Source organism: Arachis hypogaea, chromosome 16 (genome assembly GCF_003086295.3).
Source record: "Arachis hypogaea cultivar Tifrunner chromosome 16, arahy.Tifrunner.gnm2.J5K5, whole genome shotgun sequence".
Classification (NCBI taxonomy): Eukaryota; Viridiplantae; Streptophyta; class Magnoliopsida; order Fabales; family Fabaceae; genus Arachis; species Arachis hypogaea.
Window position 1 is genome coordinate 79,347,816 of NC_092051.1, and position 466 is coordinate 79,348,281.

General features: G+C 41.0%; 1 non-coding gene across 1 annotated transcript; it reads right to left on the bottom strand.

The window, feature by feature from the left end:
* Positions 1-358: 358 nt before the first annotated feature.
* Positions 359-466, bottom strand: LOC112760513 (small nucleolar RNA R71). The gene has a single exon (XR_003180950.1). It is a non-coding gene; the product is annotated as a small nucleolar RNA R71 (small nucleolar RNA).

The following is a 466-nucleotide window of genomic DNA, read 5'->3' on the forward strand; positions in this document are numbered from 1 at the left end:
TGGTGACTTTACTGCACCTAATTCCAATTTACATGGAAGAAGCATCTCCATTCCTGCCATTGGAGCAAAAAACTTTGAGCTGAAACCTCAATTAGTTTCTCTGACGCAGCAGAACTACAAGTTTCATGGACTTCCATCTGAAGATCCTTTTCAGTTCTTAACTGAATTCTTGCAGATATGTGATACTATTAAGACTAATGGAGTAGATCCTGAAGTCTACAGGCTCATGCTTTTCCCTTTTGCTGTAAGAGACAGAGCTAGATTATGGTTGGATTCTCAACCCAAAGACAGCCTGAACTCTTGGGATAAGCTGGTCACGACTTTCTTAGCCAAGTACTTTCCTCCTCAAAAGCTGAGCAAGCTTAGAGCTGATGTTCAAACCTTCAGACAGAAAGAAGGTGAATCCCTCTATGAAGCTTGGGAAAGATACAAAAAGTTGACCAAAAAGTGTCCTTCTGACATGCTT